Source organism: Conger conger, chromosome 8, assembly GCF_963514075.1.
Source record: "Conger conger chromosome 8, fConCon1.1, whole genome shotgun sequence".
Lineage (NCBI taxonomy): Eukaryota > Metazoa > Chordata > Actinopteri > Anguilliformes > Congridae > Conger > Conger conger.
In genome coordinates, this window is record NC_083767.1 from 24,386,721 (window position 1) to 24,407,359 (window position 20,639).

General features: G+C 39.5%; 1 protein-coding gene across 8 annotated transcripts in view; it reads right to left on the reverse strand.

Annotated features, from left to right (window-relative positions):
• Nucleotides 1-20,639, reverse strand: part of LOC133135751 (lysyl oxidase homolog 3B-like) — a 395,104-nt gene that overhangs the window by 25,481 nt on the left and 348,984 nt on the right. Inside the window, exon 1 of one of the 8 annotated variants that reach the window (XM_061253009.1) lies at nucleotides 7,490-7,566. The exons of the other annotated variants lie outside the window; for them this stretch is intronic. The gene's annotated coding sequence lies outside the window, so the exon portion shown is untranslated. Of the gene's footprint in view, nucleotides 1-7,489; nucleotides 7,567-20,639 lie in introns of those variants that run through there. 8 annotated transcript variants of the gene reach the window in all.

Here is a 20,639-nt window from a genome sequence, read left to right on the forward strand (position 1 = left end):
GGGATGCAAATGAGAAATGTGTGTGTCTTGAGGAGACCCTTATGGCTACCAGACGTGGTGCATTTTATGTGAAAGTATATGTCCACAATATTAGAAAAAAGCCATAGGGGGCGCTGTGTAGCCACGCCCAGGTGAATGTGGATATGGATGTGATTGCACTCCAAAAGTGAATATATTTGTAAAATATCAGCCCGATCAGATGATGTAGAACGGAATTAAGCTCACTTCCTGTTTTTGGGCGTAACGTGTGTATTATACGCCTCGCCATTGCCAAACCGTTTGAGATATCAAAAATCCTTTCGTCATTTAGGGTCAGGACTATTCTAAGATCATGATGACTACATTTGGTGTGAATGTGATGAATACCCTAGCAGGAACGCATACAAACATGATAAAAACTTCACTTCCGTTGCCAGATGGTGGCGCTATAACATTGATTTCTTCTTGGTATTTGGATGTGATTACACTCTAACAGTGAACATATTTGTAAAATATCAGCCAGATTAGACAATGTAGACCATGAATTTATGGCTACTTCCTGTTGGCGCGGCGTGACATGAAAATTGTACGCCTCGCCATGACCATACCGTTTGAGATATCAAAAATATCCTTTGGAATTAGTATCATGACTATCCTCAGACCACTTTGACCCCATTTCGTGTGAATGCAATGAACCCCCTAAGAGGAGTACTTAAAAGTGTAGTACGTGTAAAATGCACAAAATTCAAAATGGCTGAAAAATGCACAAAATTCAAAATGGCTGACTTCAAAATAGCTCAAAGTGCCTGTCCACAATAGAAGACAAAGCTTTAGGGGGCGCTGTGGAGTCCCTCGGCCACGCCCAGGTCTGAGCATCTGATACATCCTGACAGCCAACACTTCTCATGTGTGTGCAAAATTCCATTAGTTTCCATCCATGGCAAGCACCTCAAAAATGCAAAATACATTGAAAAAAAAGAGAATAATAATTATAGGGGGCGCTGTCTAGCCACGCCCCGATTGATATGTATATATTTAATATTGTACTCCAACAGTGAACATGTTTATAAAATATCAGCCAGATCGGACGATGTCGAAAAAAAAATCATTTTTTTGCACGCAATATGTGTACTGTACGACTCGCCATTTCCATACCGTTTGAGATATCAAAAATCCCTTCACAGCTTATGGTCATGACTATCCTGAAATCATGCTGACCACATTTCGTGTGAATGTGATGAATGCCCTAGCAGGAAGGCATACAAATATGATAAAGACCTCACTTCCTGTTGCCAGATGGTGGCGCTATAACATTGACCCGTTCTTGGGATATGGATGTGATTATACTCCAACAATAAACATATTTCTAAAATATCAGCCAGATCAGAGAATGTAGACCATGAAATTACGGCCACTTCCTGTTGGCGCCGCGTGACATAAAAATTCTACGCCTCCCTAGGACCGTCCCGTTTCAGCTATCAAAAATATCCTGGCAATTTAGCATCATGAATATCCTGAGACCATTCTGACCACAGGTGGTGTGAATGTGATGAACCCCCTAGGAGGAGTACTTAAAAGTGCAGTACGTGTAAAACGCACAAAATCCAAAATGGCTGACTTCCTGTTTGTATATTTGATTAGATGCGAATTAGAAATGTTTTTGGTCCGAGGAGTGCTATATGCGTCCTAAATTTTGTGAAGGTAGCTCAAAGTGCCTGCCCACAATAGATGACAATGCGATAGGGGGCGCTGTGGAGTTCCTCAGCGACGCCCAGGTCTGAGCATCTGAGCGATCCTGAAGGTCCTCATTTCTGATGTGTGTGCAAAATTCCCAGACTTTTTATGCATGGCAAGCACCTCAAAAAGGCCCATTTGCATATAGAAAAAAGAATAATAATAATAAATATAGCTGCAAGCAGCAATGAACGGGCCCAAGCACCATGGGCGCAACCGCCTTGGTGGCATAGTTGTGCCAATGTAATGTTTCACAATATGTACACACTTTGGAAATAATCACCTTCCTTTGCAACGTATAGTGTGCACAGGAATTCCCCTTTGATCAATGAAGATGTTGGTGTTGCTATTGGAATGCATCAATGATATAAGACTCACTTCCTGTTGCCAAATGGTGGCGCTATAGTATTGAGCCGTGTATGGTTTTTGAATTTGATTACACTCCAATAATAAACCTATTTCTAAATTTTAAGCCACATTGGAAGATGTTGAGTTAAATTAAGGTCAATTCAATGTTCTAGTTTCCAGATGGTGGCGCTATAACATTGAGTCGTTTTTGGAATATGGATTTAATTACACTCCAACAATATACATATTTCTAAATTTTCGGCCACATCGGAAGATGTCGAGTAAAATGAAGGCCACTTCCTGTTGCCAGATGGTGGCGCTATAACATTGAGTCATTTTTGGGATATGGATGTGATTACACTCCCACAACGAACATATCTGTGTAATATCAACCAGATCAGACCATCTAGAATGAAATTACGACCACTTCCTGTTGCCGCGGCGAGACCTCAAATTGTACGCCTCGCCATAGCCGTACCGTTTGACATATCAGAAATATCCTTTCAATTTAGCATCAGGATTATCCTGAGACCATTCTCACCACATTTGGTGTGAATGTGATGAACCCCCTAGGAGGAGTATTTCAGAGTTTGGTACGTGTAAAAACACTTAAAAACACACAAAATCCAGAATAGCTCACTTCCTGTTTGGAAAAGTTAAGGGATGCAAATGAGAAATGTGTGTGTCTTGAGGAGACCCATATGCATAAAATATTCTGTGAATTAACGTGAAAGTATATGTCCACAATATTAGAAAAGAACCATAGGGGGCGCTGCGTAGCCACGCCCAGATGTATGTGGATATGGATGTGATTGCACTCCAACAGTGAATATATCTGAAAAATATCAGCCGAATCAGACGATGTAGAACGGAATTAAGCCCACTTCCTGTTTTCGCTCGTAACGTGTGTATTGTACGCCTCGCCATTGCCAAACCGTTTGAGATATCAAAAATCCCTTTGGCTTTTAGCGTCAGGACTATCCTAAGATCATGCTGACTACATTTGGTGTGAATGTGATGAATACCCTAGCAGGAACACATACAAATATGATAAAAACCTCACTTCCTGTTGCCAGATGGTGGCGCTATAACATTGACTTCTTCTTGGGACATGGATGTGAGTATACTCACACAATGAACATATTTGTAAAATATCAGCCAGATCAGACGATGTAAACCACAAAATTATGGCCACTTCCTTTTGGCGCGGCGTGACATAAAAATTGTACGCCTCGCCATGACCATATCGTTTGAGATATCAAAAATATCCTGGCAATTTAGAATCATGACTATCTTGAGACCATTCTTACCACATTTGGTGTGAATGCGATGAACCGCCTAGGAGGAGTACTTAAAAGTGTAGTACATGTGAAAACGCATAAAATTCAAAATGGCTGACTTCCTGTTCGCATATTTGCATCAATGCGAATGAGAAATGTGTTTCAACTGAGGAGCCACACATGCGTACCAAATTAGGTTCATGTAGCTAAAGGTGCCTGCCCACAATAGACAACAATGCGGGGGGGGGGGGGGTTCAGCGCAATAGGGGGCGCTGTGGAGTCCCTCGGCCACACCCAGGTCTGAGCATCTGATAGATCCTGACGGCCACCACTTCTGATGTGTCTGCAAAATTTCAAGACTTTTTAGCCATGGCAAGGCCCTCAAAAATGCCCATTTGACGGAAGAGAAAGAATAATAATAATAATAATAATAATAATAATAATAATAATAATAATCTTTACAATAACAATAGGGTCCTTCGCACCCTACGGTGCTTGGGCCCTAAATATAGCTGCAAGCAGCAATGAACGGGCCCAAGCACCATGGGCGCAACCGCCTTGGTGGCACAGTTGTGCCAATGACATTTTTCACAATATGTACACACTTTGGAAATAATCACCTTCCTGGACAACGAATAGTGTGCACAGGAATTCCCCTTTGATCAATGAAGATGTTGCTGCTGCTATTGGAATGCATCAATGATATAAGCCTCACTTCCTATTGCCAGATGGTGGCGCTATAATATTGAGCTGTGTATGGTTTATGGATTTGATTTCACTCCAAACATGAACATATTTGTATATTTTCAGCCAAATTGGAAGATGTCGAGTAAAATTAAAGCCACTTCCTGTTGCCAGATGCTGGCGCTATAATATTGAGCCGTGTATGGTTTATGGATTTGATTACACTCCAATAATTAACATATTTGTACATTTTCAGCCAAATTGGAAGATGTCAAGTAAAATTAAAGCCACTTCCTGTTGCCAGATGGTGGCGCTATGCCATTGAGCCTGTCTTGGTATATTGATGAGATTACACTCCAAAAATGAACATGTGTGAAGTTTTTGCCACATCAGACAATGTAGAATGAAACAAAAATTACTTCTTGCTTGCACATTGTGATAACATGCTACAGTCCTGTATGGAGAGCAGAGATTAATTAATTTCCATAGTTTTTACACGGGGAGGCACAATTTACGCTTGAGAAGTCATTCGGCCATAAATATGCACTCAAAATGAAAACAATTGGCTTCAAGAACCTATTCAAATTCATTGTGGCTGCAGCGGGGATCGAACGGCTGAATTTGCGTGCCTTAATCCACCGCCCTAACCATTACGCTATACTGCCCGCTTATACACGGGTGCCATCTATTGGCCAAATGTCTCCTTTTATCTTGGTTTAATAATTTCTCTACGAAGTGTCGGATAATATTGCACGAAACGTCTAGTTAACCAGCATCATTCTTTTCCATTTCACTGGTAATTATGCTGCCTGAAACGCATTTGTTCAGCCAAATCTAAAAGAGATGCCAACTCTCTGCCCTCAATACAGTATTTTCATATTAATTTACCATTCCTAGCGAAATTGTATGTTCTCTTAATTCGTGTTTAATGACAAGCCTAATAAACTAACATAGCTGGCGATTTAACTGAAAGTTTTCTATTCATGTAAACCAACGTAGCTGACCTGTTTTTTGACTCACACAGACAGTGGACTGGCTGGCTGCTGTTAGCCCGTGCGTGTCATCTCGCAACGACCTGCATGTGATACCTTTGTTGAACAAAACGGTCTCTTGTTAACACAGCGTTCGAGCAGAGCCACCTCAGACGCTAAAGTTTCTTTTTGACTTCATGTGTTAATCTTTTAAAAATATGATACTCTCCTGCCAGTTAAAGCCTGTCTTTAAGTCTTTAAATGTCTTTCATATTTCTTTTAGATATTCAATTCATGTAATGAAAATAGATGCAAAGAAACGTCGGGCTGGGTGTTGTCAATACATTTTGTCACGTAGGCTGCAGCTGTAAATCATACATCGTTATGCCTACTGGCTCGCTAGAAAAAAACAAAAACCTATCGTTGAAAAATCACTTGAAGGAAGAAAAAAATGAAAGTACCACTTTCTGCCAATTAATTGAATCGCCGTATCAGAAATGGGGGGAAGTTACAGCGACGCAGTTAGTCTGTGAGTAGAACAGATTGTGTAGACAACTTCACTGTTTTCACAAAGGAACCAAAAATGTGCTTTTTAACAGGGCTTGGTCAGTGTAATGATATAAATGCTAGCATTCGATTATGGTCAACGGTACCGAAAATGCCCGTTGCACCAGCCATCATAACAAATGTCCCAATACAGGATCGATTTAAACCTCTATATATTTTTATTTCACGTTGACAGTGTAGGCTATTATGTGTATTCCGACGCGAATTACATTTAATTGGGTTACGGCATTCACTTCAATCGAATGAAGTCAAATAGAAACGGCTCGAATTCCTTAATAAGGCTTCTTGGTTTTCAAGCCAACTTTCCGAACAGCTGTTTTGTATTGAGTCCTTAAAATGCTACAATACGGTTTTTTAAAAATCCAAATAACATTGAACGTCAAAGCAATATATGCATTATATGTATTAATCTTTTAAATATATGATACTTTCCTGCCAGTAAAAGCCTGTTTTTTATTTTAGTTATTCAATCGAGTTAATTAAGATAGATGAGAAAAAACGTTGCTGTGGGCTGGGTGTTTTCAGTACATTTTGTCATGTAGGCTGCCGCTGTTACTCATACATCGTTATGGTTACTGGCTCGCAAAAAGAAACAAAACTTGTCGTTGAGAAATCACTTTATCCAAGAAAGAGAAACCATACCGAAAATTAGAAAGAATACTAACCTTTGCCACTAGATGGCAGTCGCGTATTAGAAATGGGAGAGTCAGTTGCGACTTGAGTTGAAGTTTTAAGACTGGAGATAATGAGTCTCCAGCGAAAATAGTAAACTATTATTGCTTAATGGATGTGATGACACTCCAACAATGAACATATGTGAAAAGATGTAGCCTCAACATCAGGCAATGTAGAATTTAATACCTTTTTGAAATTATTTAATATATAATTTTCCTATTTGGGCAGCATTACAAGTTAATTTTAAGGCTGACCATAGCCATACCATTCCAAGATGTTAAAAATCAGTTCATAGTTGTGTGTCAGGGCTATAATATCATGCTGACCACATTTTGTGTGAATGTGATGAACCCCCTAGGAAGAGTATTTCAAAGTTTGGTACGTGAAAAAACACTTAAAAACACACAAAATCCAAAATAGCTCACTTCCTGTTGGGAAAAGTTAAGGGATGCAAATGAGAAATGTGTGTGTCTTGAGGAGACCCTTATGCCTACCAGACGTGGTGCATTTACGTGAAAGTATATGTCCACAATATTAGAAAAAAGCCATAGGGGGCGCTGTGTAGCCACGCCCAGATGAATGTGGATATGGATGTGATTGCACTCCAAAAGTGAATATATTTGTAAAATATCAGCCCGATCAGATGATGTAGAACGGAATTAAGCCCACTTCCTGTTTTTGGGCGTAACGTGTGTATTATACGCCTCGCCATTGCCAAACCGTTTGAGATATCAAAAATCCTTTCGTCATTTAGGGTCAGGACTATTCTAAGATCATGATGACTACATTTGGTGTGAATGTGATGAATACCTTAGCAGGAACGCATACAAACATGATAAAAACCTCACGTCCGTTGCCAGATGGTGGCGCTATAACATTGATTTCTTCTTGGTATTTGGATGTGATTACACTCTAACAGTGAACATATTTGTAAAATATCAGCCAGATCAGACAATGTAGACCATGAATTTATGGCAACTTCCTGTTGGCGCGGCGTGACATGAAAATTGTACGCCTCGCCATGACCATACCGTTTGAGATATCAAAAATATCCTTTGGAATTAGTATCATGACTATCCTGAGACCACTTTGACCACATTTCGTGTGAATGCAATGAACCCCCTAGGAGGAGTACTTAAAAGTGTAGTACGTGTAAAATGCACAAAATTCAAAATGGCTGACTTCCTGTTCACATATTTGATTCGATGCGAATGAGAAATGTGTTTGTCCAGAGGAGCCCCACATGCATACCAAATTAGGTGAAGGTAGCTCAAAGTGCCTGTCCACAATAGAAGACAAAGCATTAGGGGGCGCTGTGGAGTCCCTTGGCCACGCCCAGGTCTGAGCATCTGAGACATCCTGACAGCCAACACTTCTCATGTGTGTGCAAAATTCTGTGAGTTTCCATCCATGGCAAGAACCTCAAAAATGCAAAATACATTAAAAAAAAAGAGAATAATAATTATAGGGGGCGCTGTCTAGCCACGCCCCGATTGATATGTATATATCTGATATTGTACTGCTACAGTGAACATATTTGTAAAATATCAGCCAGATCGGACGATGTCGAAAAAAAAGTCATTTTTTTGCACGCAATATGTGTACTGTACGACTTGCCATTTCCATACCGTTTGAGATATCAAAAATCCCTTCACAACTTAGCGTAAGGACTATCTTAAGATCATGCTGACCGCATTTGGTGTGAATGTGCTGAATGCCCTAGCAGGAATGCATACAAATATGTTAAAGACCTCACTTCCTGTTGCCAGATGGTGGCGCTATAACATTGACCTGTTCTTGGGATATAGATGTGATTACACTCCAACAATAAACAAATTTCTAAAATATCAGCCAGATCAGACAATGTAGACCATGAAATTATGGCCACTTCCTGTTGGCGCGGCGTGACATAAAAATTCTACGCCTCCCCAGGACCGTCCCGTTTGAGCTATCAAAAATATCCTGGCAATTTAGCATCATGAATAGCCTGAGACCATTCTGACCACAGGTGGTGTGAATGTGATGAACCCCCTAGGAGGAGTACTTAAAAGTGCAGTACATGTAAAACGCACAAAATCCAAAATTGCTGACTTCCTGTTTGTATATTTGATTAGATGCAAATTATAAATGTTTTTGGTCCGAGGAGTGCTATATGCGTACTAAATTTTGTGAAGGTAGTTCAAAGTGCCTGCCCACAATAGATGACAATGCGATAGGGGGCGCTGTGGAGTCTCTCGGCCACGCCCAGGTCTGAGCATCTAATCAATCCTGAAGGTCCTCATTTCTGATGTGTCTGCAAAATTCCCAGACTTTTTATGCATGGCAAGCACCTCAAAAAGGCCCATTTGCATATAGAAAAAAGAATAATAATAATAATAATAATAATAATAATAATAATAATAATAATAATAATAATCTTTACAATAACAATAGGGTCCTTCGCACCCTACGGTGCTTGGGCCCTAATAATAATAATAATAATCTTTACAATAACAATAGGGTCCTTCGCACCCTACGGTGCTTGGGCCCTAAATATAGCTGCAAGCAGCAATGAACGGGCCCAAGCACCAGGGGCGCAACCGCCTTGGTGGCATAGTTGTGCCAATGACATGTTTCACAATATGTACACACTTTGGAAATAATCACCTTCCTGGACAACGTATAGTGTGCACAGGAATTCTCCTTTGATCAATGAAGATGTTGCTGCTGCTATTGGAATGCATCAATGATATAAGCCTCACTTCCTGTTGCCAGATGGTGGCGCTATAATATTGAGCCGTGTATGGTAAATGGATTTGATTACACTCCAATAATTAACATATTTGTACATTTTCAGCCAAATTGGAAGATGTAGAGTAAAATTAAAGTCACTTCCTGTTGCCAGATGGTGGAGCTATAACATTGAGCCATTTTTGGTATATGGATTTAATTACACTCCAATAATAAAAATATTTCTACATTTTCAGCCACATCGGAAGATGTCGAGTGAAATTAAGGCCACTTCCTGTTGCCAGATGGTGGCGCTATGCCATTGAGCCTTTATTGGTATATGGATGAGATTACACTCCAAAAATGAACATGTGTGAAGTTTCAGCCACATCAGACAATGTAGAATGAAACAAAAACAACAAACACATTGTGATAACGTGCTACAGTCCTGTATGGAGAGCAGAGATGAATTAATTTCCATAGATTTTACAGCGAGAGGCACATTTTATGCTTGAAAAGTCATTCGGTTATAAATATGCACTCAAAATAAAACCATTGGCTTAAACAAACTATTCAACTTCATTGTGACCGCACTGGGGATAGAACCGCCGACCTTGCATGTCTTAATCCACTGCCTAAACCATTAAGGTATACTGCCCTCTTATACACGGGCGCCATCTACTGGCCAAATGTTGTATGTTTCCTTTCATCTTGGTTAAATAATTTCTCGCCGAAGTGTCGGATAATATTGCATTAAAAGTCTAGTTAGCCAGCATCATTCTTTTCCATTTCACCGGTAATTATGCTGCCTGAAACGCATTTGTTCAGCCAAATCTAAAGGAGATGCCAAGTCTCTGCCTTCAATCCGGTATTTTCATATTAAGTCAAAAATTCCTAGCGAAATTGTATGTTCTCTTAATTCGTGTTTAATGACAAGCAAAATAAACGAACATAGTTGGCGATTTAACTGAAAGTTTTCTATTCATGTAAACCAACGTAGCTGACCTGTTTTTTGACTCACACAGACAGTGGAAAGGCTACGCAACGACGTGCATGCGATACCTTTGTTGAACATAACGGTCTCTTGTTAACACAGCGTTCGAGCAGAGCCACCTCAAACGCTACCGTTTCTTTTTGACTTCATGTGTTACTCTTTTAAATATATGACACTCTCCTGCCAGTTAAAGACAGTCATTAAATGTCTTTAATATTTATTTTAGATATTCAATTAAAATAATGAAAATAGATGCAAAGAAACGTCGGGCTGGGTGTTGTCAATACATTTTGTCACGTAGGCTGCAGCTGTAAATCATACATCGTTATGCCTACTGGCTCGATATAAAAAACAAAAACCTATCGTTGAAAAATCACTAGAAGGAAGAAAAAAATCAAAGTACCACTTTTTGCCAATAAATGGAATCCCCGTTTCAGAAATGGGGGGAAGTTACAGCGACGCAGTTAGTCTGTGAGTAGAATATATTGTGTAGACAACTTCACTGTTTCCACAAAGGAGTCCAAAATGTGCTTTTTAACAGGACTTGGTCAGTTTAATGATATAAATGCTAGCATTCGATTATGGTCAATGGTACCGAAAATGCCCGTTGCACCAGCCATGATAACAAAAGTCCCAATATAGGATCGATTTAAGCCTCTATATATTTTTATTTCACGTTGACAATGTAGGCTATTATGTGTATTCCGACGCGAATTCCATTTAATTGGGTTACGGCATTCACTTCAATCGAATGAAGTCAAATAGAAACGGCGCGAATTCCTAAATAAGGCTTCTTGGTTTTCAAGCTAACTTTCCGAACAGCAGTTTTGTATTGAGTCCTGAAAATGCTACAATACGTTTTTTTTTAACAAAATACCATTTAACGTCAATGCAAGATATGCATTATATGTGTAAATCTTTTAAATATATGATACTCTCCTGCCAGTAAAAGCCTGTCTTTAAGTCTTTAAATGTCTTTAATATTTATTTTAGATATTCAATTCATATAATGTAAATAGATGCAAAGAACGTCGGGCTGGGTGTTGTCAATACATTTTGTCACGTAGGCTGCAGCTGTAAATCATACATCGTTATGCCTACTGGCTCGCTAGAAAAAAACAAAAACCTATCGTTGAAAAATCACTTGAAGGAAGAAAAAAATAAAAGTACCAATTTCTGCCAATAAATGGAATCCCCGTATCAGAAATGGGGGGAAGTTACAGCGACGCAGTTAGTCTGTGAGTAGAATAGATTATGTAGACAACTTCACTGTTTCCACAAAGGAACTAAAAATGTGCTTTTTAACAGGACTTGGTCAGTGTAATGATATAATTGCTAGCATTCGCTTATGGTCAACGGTACCGAAAATGCCCGTTGCACCAGCCAACATAACAAATGTCCCAATATAGGATCGATTTAAACCTCTATATATTTTTATTTCACGTTGACAGTGTAGGCGATTGTGTGTATTGCGACGCGAATTACATTTAATTGGGTTACGGCATTCACTTCAATCGAATGAAGTCAAATAGAAACGGCTCGAATTCCTTAATAAGGCTTCTTGGTTTTCAACCCAACTTTCCGAACAGCTGTTTTGTGTTGAGTCCTTAAAATGCTACACTACGTTTTTTTTTAAACCAAATAACATTGAACTTCAATGCAAGATCTGCATTATATGTGTTAATCTTTTAAATATATGATACTTTCCTGCCAGTAAAAGCCTGTCTTTTATTTTAGTTATTCAATCCATATAATTAAGGTAGATTAAAAAAACGTTGCTATGGGCTGGGTGTTGTCAGTACATTTTCTCACGTAGGCTGCCGCTGTTACTCATACATCGTTATGGTTACTGGCTCGCAAAAAGAAACAAAACTTGTCATTGAGAAATCACTTTATCCAAGAAAATTAGAAAGAATACTAACCTTTGCCACTAGATGGCAGTCGCGTATTAGAAATTGGAGAGTCAGTTGCGACTTGCGTTGAAGTTTTAAGACTGGATATAATGAGTCTCCAGCGAAAATAGTGAACTATTATTGCTTAATGGATGTGATGACACTCCAACAATGAACATATGTGAAAAGTTGTAGCCTCAAAATCAGGCAATGTAGAATTTAATACCTTTTTGAAATGATTTAATACATAATTTTCCTGTTTGGGCAGCATTACCAGTTAATTTTAAGGCTGACCATAGCCATTCCATTCCAAGTTATTAAAAATCAGTTCACAGTTGTGTGTCAGGGCTATAATATCATGCTGACCACATTTTGTGTGAATGTGATGAACCCCCTAGGAAGAGTATTTCAAAGTTTGGTACGTGAAAAAACACTTAAAAACACACAAAATCCAAAATAGCTCACTTCCTGTTGGGAAAAGTTAAGGGATGCAAATGAGAAATGTGTGTGTCTTGAGGAGACCCTTATGCCTACCAGACGTGGTGCATTTACGTGAAAGTATATGTACACAATATTAGAAAAGAGCCATAGGGGGCGCTGTGTAGCCACGCCCAGATGAATGTGGATATGGATGTGATTGCACTCCAAAAGTGAATATATTTGTAAAATATCAGCCCGATCAGATGATGTAGAACGGAATTAAGCCCACTTCCTGTTTTTGGGCGTAACGTGTGTATTATACGCCTCGCCATTGCCAAACCGTTTGAGATATCAAAAATCCTTTTGTCATTTAGGGTCAGGACTATTCTCAGATCATGATGACTCCATTTGGTGTGAATGTGATGAATACCCTAGCAGGAAGGCATACAAATATGATAAAAACCTCACTTCCTGTTGCCAGATGGTGGCGCTATAACATTGACTTCTTCTTGGTATATGGATGTGATTACACTCTAACAGTGAACATATTTGTAAAATATCAGCCAGATCAGACAATGTAGACCATGAATTTATGGCTACTTCCTGTTGGCGTGGCGTGACATGAAAATTGTACTCCTCGCCATGACCATACCGTTTGAGATATCAAAAATATCCTTTGGAATTAGTATCATAACTATCCTCAGACCACTGTGACTACATGTGGTGTGAATGCGATGAACCCCCTAGGAGGAGTACTTAAAAGTGTAGTATGTGTAAAACGCACAAAATTCAAAATGGCTGACTTCCTGTTCACATATTTGATTCGATATGAATGAAAAATGTGTTTGTCCAGAGGAGGCCCACATGCATACCAAATTAGGTGAAGGTAGCTCAAAGTGCCTGTCCACAATAGAAGACAAACCAATAGGGGGCGCTGTGGAGTCCCTCGGCCACGCCCAGGTCTGAGCATCTGACAGTTCCTGAGAGACACCACTTCTCATGTGTGTGCAAAATTCCGTGAGTTTTCATCCATGGCAAGTACCTCAAAAATGCAAAATACATTGAAAAAAAAGATTATAATAATTATAGGGGGCACTGTCTAACCACGCCCCGATTGATATGTATATATTTGATATTGTATTCCAAGAGTGAACATATTTCTAAAATATCAGCCAGATCGGACGATGTCGAAAAAAAAAGTCATTTTTTTGCACGCACTATGTCTACTCTACGACTCGCCATTTCCATACCGTTTGAGATATCAAAAATCCCTTCGCAATTTAGTGTAAGGACTATCTTACGATCATGCTGACCACATTTGGTGTGAATGTGATCAATGCCCTAGCAGGAAGGCATACAAATATGATGAAGACCACACTTCCTGTTGCCAGATGGTGGCGCTATAACATTGACCCGTTCTTGGGATTTGGATGTGTTTATACTCCAACAATAAACGTATTTCTAAAATATCAGCCAGATCAGACGATGTCGACCATGAAATTACGGCCACTTCCTGTTGGCGTGGCGTGACATAAAAATTATACGCCTCCCCGTGACTGTCCCGTTTGAGCTATCAAAAATATCCTGGCAATTTAGTATCATGACTATCCTGAGACCATTCTGACCACAGTTGGTGTGAATGCGATGAACCCCCTAGGAGGAGTACTTAAAAGTGCAGTACGTGTAAAACGCACAAAATCCAAAATGGCTGACTTCCTTTTTGGATATTTGATTAGATGCGAATTTGAAATGTGTTTGGCCTGAGGAGTGCTATATGCCTACTAAATATGGTGCAGGTAGCTCAAAGTGCCTGCCCACAATAGAAGACAATGCGATAGGGGGCGCTGTGGAGTCCCTCAGCGACGCCCAGGTCTGAGCATCTGAGATATCCTGACAGCCACGACTTCTGATGTGTGTGCAAAATTTCGTGAGTTTTCATTCATGGCAAGCACCTCAAAAATGCACAAAACATTGAAAAAAAAAGAATAATAATAATAAATATAGCTGCAAGCAGCAATGAACGGGCCCAAGCACCATGGGCGCATCCGCCTTGGTGGCATAGTTGTGCCAATGACATGTTTCACAACATGTACACACTTTGGAAATAATCACCTTCCTGGACAACGTATAGTGTGCACAGGAATTCCCCTTTGATCAATGAAGATGTTGGTGCTGCTATTGGAATGCATCAATGATATAAGCCTCACTTCCTGTTGCCAGATGCTGGCGCTATAATATTGAACCATGTATGGTTTTTGAATTTGATTACACTCCAATAATAAACCTATTTCTAAATTCTAAGCCACATCATTAGATGTTGAGTGAAATTAAGGCATCATAACAAATGTCCCAATATAGGATCGATTTAAACCTCTATATATTTTTATTTCACGTTGACAGTGTAGGCTATTATGTGTATTCCGACGCGAATTACATTTAATTGGGTTACGGCATTCACTTCAACCGAATGAAGTCAAATAGAAACGGCTCGAATTCCTTAATAAGGCTTCTTGATTTTCAAGCTAACTTTCCGAACAGCTGTTTTGTATTGAGTCCTTAAAATGCTACAACACGGTTTTTTTTAAACCAAATAACATTGAACGTGCAATTTATACTCTCCAATCAGCCTAACGTGCATGTCTTTGGACTGTGGGAGGAAACCGGAGTACCCGGAGGAAACCCACGCAGACACGGGGAGAACATGCAAACTCCACTGAATATTCAGACGAACACAAAGAGAAGTGTCAATACAGCATATGTATTTACCAATATGATTGTAAGAAATACACTTGCTCCTGGAGTTGGTCTGTTTAGCCAAGTTATTTCTGCTTTTTCCTCGAACGTAGATACAGTATGCTAATATCGATTGTACGAGGACACCCAGTTTTAGAATCCTGGCTACGCCACTACACATCACGTATGTATCATTTTGAGATGCAATGGTTAGAGTACGGGAATTTACTAAAGCGCATATTGCTGATTATTGAAACGAACTGGAGAAGTTGAAGTACACACAGAATAAATGCACTTAATCATGACGTCCACTCATCTGCGCCATTTTCCGTAATGAACATTACATTACATTCACATGCAGTTGAAATTGTACTTCCCTCTAGGGTCTTTCAGCGAACTTATCCCTGGTTATGGGTATGCCTTGTTGTACGTCGCTCTGGATAAGAGCGTCTGCCAAATGCCAATAATGTAATGTAATGTAATGAACGTCATTGGAAGATATATGCAATACCAACTTTTGCCAGTAGATGGCAGTCGCGTATTAGAAATGGGAGAGTCATTTGCGACTTGCGTTGAAGTTTTAAGACTGGATATAATGAGTCTCCAGCGAAAATAGTGAACTATTATTGCTTAATGGATGTGATGACACTCCAACAATGAACATATGTGAAAAGTTGTAGCCTCAAAATCAGGCAATGTAGAATTTAATACCTTTATGAAATTATTTAATACATAATTGTATTAAAACATGAACTGTTTGGGCAGCATTTCAAGTTAATTTTAAGGCTGACCATAGCCATACCATTCCAAGATATTAAAAATCAGTTCATAGTTGTGTGTCAGGGCTATAATATCATGCTGACCACATTTTGTGTGAATGTGATGAACCCCCTAAGAAGAGTATTTCAAAGTTTGGTACGTGAAAAAACACTTAAAAACACACAAAATCCAAAATAGCTCACTTCCTGTTGGGAAAAGTTAAGGGATGCAAATGAGAAATGTGTGTCTTGAGGAGACCCTTATGCGTACCAGACGTGGTGCATTTACGTGAAAGTATATGTCCACAATATTAGAAAAAAGCCATAGGGGGCGCTGTGTAGCCACGCCCAGATGAATGTGGATATGGATGTGATTGCACTCCAAAAGTGAATATATTTGTAAAATATCAGCCCGATCAGATGATGTAGAACGGAATTAAGCCCACTTCCTGTTTTTGGGCGTAACGTGTGTATTATACGCCTCGCCATTGCCAAACCGTTTGAGATATCAAAAATCCTTTCGTCATTTAGGGTCGGAACTATTCTAAGATCATGACGACTACATTTGGTGTGAATGTGATGAATACCTTAGCAGGAACGCATACAAACATGATAAAAACCTCACGTCCGTTGCCAGATGGTGGCGCTATAACATTGATTTCTTCTTGGTATTTGGATGTGATTACACTCTAACAGTGAACATATTTGTAAAATATCAGCCAGATCAGACAATGTAGACCATGAATTTATGGCAACTTCCTGTTGGCGCGGCGTGACATGAAAATTGTACGCCTCGCCATGACCATACCGTTTGAGATATCAAAAATATCCTATGGAATTAGTATCAGGACTATCCTGAGACCAATTTGACCACATTTCGTGTGAATGCAATGAACCCCCTAGGAGGAGTACTTAAAAGTGTAGTACGTGTAAAATGCACAAAATTCAAAATGGCTGACTTCCTGTTTACATATTTGATTCGATGCGAATGAGAAATGTGTTTGTTCAGAGGAGCCCCACATGCATACCAAATTAGGTGAAGGTAGCTCAAAGTGCCTGTCCACAATAGAAGACAAAGCATTAGGGGGCGCTGTGGAGTCCCTTGGCCACGCCCAGGTCTGAGCATCTGATACATCCTGACAGCCAACACTTCTCATGTGTGTGCAAAATTCTGTGAGTTTCCATCCATGGTAAGCACCTGAAAAATGCAAAATACATTGAAAAAAAAGAGAATAATAATTATAGGGGGCGCTGTCTAGCCACGCCCCGATTGATATGTATATATCTGATATTGTACTGCTACAGTGAACATATTTGTAAAATATCAGCCAGATCGGACGATGTCGAAAAAAAAATCATTTTTTTGCACGCAATATGTGTACTGTACGACTCGCCATTTCCATACCGTTTGAGAAATCAAAAATCCCTTCACAACTTAGCGTAAGGACTATCTTAAGATCATGCTGACCGCATTTGGTGTGAATGTGCTTAATGCCCTAGCAGGAATGCATACAAATATGTTAAAGACCTCACTTCCTGTTGCCAGATGGTGGCGCTATAACATTGACCTGTTCTTGGGATATGGATGTGATTAAAGTCCAACAATAAACGTATTTCTAAAATATCAGCCAGATCAGACGATGTAGACCATGAAATTATGGCCACTTCCTGTTGGCGCGGCGTGACATAAAAATTGTACTCCTCCCCATGACCGTCCCGTTTGAGCTATCAAAAATATCCTGGCAATTTAGCATCATGACTATCCTGAGACCATTCTGACCACAGGTGGTGTGAATGCGATGAACCCCCTAGGAGGAGTACTTAAAAGTGTAGTACGTGTAAAACTCAGAAAATCCAAAATGGCTGACTTCCTGTTTGGATATTTGATTAGATTCGAATGAGAAATGTGTTTGGACCGAGGAGCGCTATATGGCCACCAAATTAGGTGCAGGTAGCTCAAAGTGCCTGCCCACAATAGAAGACAATGCGATAGGGGGCGCTGTGGAGTCCCTCGGCGACGCCCAGGTCTGAGCATCTGAGAGCTCCTGACAGCAACCACTTCTGATGTGTGGGCAAAATGTCAAGACTTTTTACGCATGGCAAGGCCCTCAAAAAAGCCCATTTGCCTGAAGAAAAAGAATAATAATAATAAATATAGCTGCAAGCAGCAATGAACGGGCCCAAGCACCATGGGCGCAACCGCCTTGGTGGCACAGTTGTGCCAATGACATGTTTCACAATATGTTCACACTTTGGAAATAATCACCTTCCTGGACAACGAATAGTGTGCACAGGAATTCCCCTTTGATCAATGAAGATGTTGCTGCTGCTATTGGAATGCATTAATGATATAAGCCTCACTTCCTGTTGCCAGATGGTGGCGCTATAATATTGAGCTGTGTATGGTTTATGGATTTGATTACACTCCAATTATTAACATATTTGTACATTTTCAGCCAAATTGGAAGATGTCAATAAAATTAAAGCCACTTCCTTTTGCCAGATGGTGGCGCTATGCCATTGAGCCTTTCTTGGTATATGGATGAGATTACACTCCAAAAATGAACATGTGTGAAGTTTCTGCCACATCAGACAATGTAGAATGAAACAAAAATTACTTCTTGCTTGCACATTGTAATAATATGCTCCAGTCCTGTATGGAGAGCACAGATGAATTAATTTCCATAGATTTTACAGCGGGAGGCAAAATTTACGCTTGAGAAGTCATTCGGTTATAAATATGCACTCAAAATAAAACCATTGGCGTAAAGAAACTATTCAACTTTATTGTAGCCGCACCGGGGATGGAACCGCGGACCTTGCATGTCTTAATCCACTGTCTGAACCATTAAGCTATACTGCCCCCTTATACACGTACGCCATCTATTGGCCAAAAGTTGTATGTTTCCTTTTATCCTGGTTAAATAATTTCTCTCCGAAGTATCGGATAATATTGCATTAAACGTCGAGTTAGCCAGCATCATTCTTTTCCATTTCACCGGTAATTATGCTGCCTGAAACGCATTTGTTCAGCCAAATCTAAAGGAGGTGCCAAGTCTCTGCCCTCAATCCGGTACTTTCATATTAAGTCAAAAATTCCTAGCGAAATTTTATGTTCTCTTAATTCGTGTTTAATGACAAGCAAAATAAACTAAAATTATCTGGCGATTTAACTGAAAGTTTTCTATTCATGTAAATAAACGTAGCTGACCTGTTTTTTGACTCACACAGACAGTGGACAGGCTGGCTGCTGTTAGCCAATGCGCGTCATCTCGCAACGACCTGCATGCCATACCTTTGTTGAACATAACGGTCTCATGTTAACACAGAGTTCGACCAGAGCCATCTCAAACGTTAACGTTTCTTTTTGACTTTTGACTCTTTTAAATATATGGTACTCTCCTGCCAGTTAAAGACAGTCATTAAATGTCTTTAATATTTATTTCAGATATTCTATTCATATAATGAAAATAGATGCAAAGAAACGTCGGGCTGGGTGTTGTCAATACATTTTGTGACGTAGGCTGCAGCTGTAAATCATACATCGTTATGCCTACTGGCTCGCTAGAAAAAAAAAAAAAACCTATCGTTGAAAAATCAGTTGAAGGAAGAAAAATATAAAAGTTCCACTTTCTGCCAATAAATGGAATCCCCGTATCAGAAATGGGGGGAAGTTACAGCGACGCAGTTAGTCTGTGAGTAGAATAGATTGTGTAGACAACTTCACGGTTTCCACAAAGGAACCAAAAATGTGCTTTTTAACAGGACTTGGTCAGTGTAATGATGTAAATGCTAGCATTCGATTATGGTCAACGGTACCGAAAATGCCCGTTGCACCAGCCATCATAACAAATGTCCCAATATAGGATCGATTTAAACCTCTATATATTTTTATTTCACGTTGACAGTGTAGGCTATTATGTGTATTCCGACGCGAATTACATTTAATTGGGTTACGGCATTCACTTCAATCGAATGAAGTCAAATAGAAACGGCTCGAAATCCTTAATAAGGCTTCTTGGTTTTCAAGCTAACTTTCCGAACAGCTGTTTTGTATTGAGTCCTTAAAATGCTACAACACGGTTTTTTATAAACCAAATAACATTGAACGTCATTGCAAGATATGCATTATATGTGTTAATCTTTGAAATATATGATACTTTCCTGCCAGTAAAAGCCTGTCTTTTATTTTAGTTATTCAATCCATAAAATTAAGGTGGATGAGAAAAAACGTTGCTGTGGGCTGGGTGTTGTCAGTACATTTTGTCACGTAGGCTGCCGCTGTTACTCATACATCGTTATGGTTACTGGCTCGCAAAAAGAAACAAAACTTGTATTTGAGAAATCACTTGAGAAACAATACCAAGTTTTGCCAGTAGATGGCAGTCGCGTATTAGAAATGGGAGAGTCATTTGCGACTTGCCTTGAAGTTTTAAGACTGGATATAATGAGTCTCCAGCGAAAATAGTGAACTATTATTGCTTAATGGATGTGATGACACTCCAACAATGAACATATATGAAAAGTTGTAGCCTCAAAATCAGGCAATGTAGAATTTAATACCTTTTTGAAATTTTTTAATACATAATTGTATTAAAACATGAACTGTTTGGGCAGCATTACAAGTTAATTTTAAGGCTGACCATAGCCATACCATTCCAAGATATTAAAAATCAGTTCATAGTTGTGTGTCAGGGCTATAATATCATGCTGACCACATTTTGTGTGAATGTGATGAACCCCCTAGGAAGAGTATTTCAAAGTTTGGTACGTGAAAAAACACTTAAAAACACACAAAATCCAAAATAGCTCACTTCCTGTTGGGAAAAGTTAAGGGATGCAAATGAGAAATGTGTGTGTCTTGAGGAGACCCTTATGCCTTCCAGACGTGGTGC